The following is a 665-nucleotide window of genomic DNA, read 5'->3' on the forward strand; positions in this document are numbered from 1 at the left end:
GTTAGCGCGTGCTCTGGTGTGGTTAGCTCCTTCTTTCCTATCGAACATCTATCGTACTGATCTCTCTTCCTTCATTGTTTTGTGTTTGTTACTCTCGTTTAACATCTCTACTCTTCGGCACTTATATGACCTTTTTGTGTTGCAAGTGCCGTAAAACTCTTACTAAAACTAAACTAAGAACAAAAGAAGATGTTGTAACTGTCGTATAGGACTCTGCTATATTTTCTTTTTTAAATGTAAGTGTTTTACGCTCCCATCAACACAAACACGGCACAAAATTTGGCTGGATGACGTTCACCCTATCCATATGTCGTGTTTTACTATCGTATCCATACGACTTGGAGAACTCTGCACCACCACTTTCCAAAGAGAAAATTTACCTGTTAATCTGATCCCAACAATTTGCATAGAAGTCTGTCAAAAAAATTTTTTTTTGAAAAATACTGAAAGTTTCAAAGAGATCTTCGCTCTAGAAGTATTCTAAAATGTGAAAAATACAACCCCGGGTGTACAAAATGACCCCCAGGGCGTATAGATAGGGTTAAAGAGATCCTCCAAAAGAATCAACAATAGAAGCCACCCATCCACCTATCCCTAGACCGAAAGATGCACCACTCCTCGACATCTAACGATACAAATGGTGTAGGTATAAATCTAAAGCCCCT

Source organism: Aplysia californica, unplaced genomic scaffold (genome assembly GCF_000002075.1).
Source record: "Aplysia californica isolate F4 #8 unplaced genomic scaffold, AplCal3.0 scaffold00650, whole genome shotgun sequence".
NCBI lineage: Eukaryota > Metazoa > Mollusca > Gastropoda > Aplysiida > Aplysiidae > Aplysia > Aplysia californica.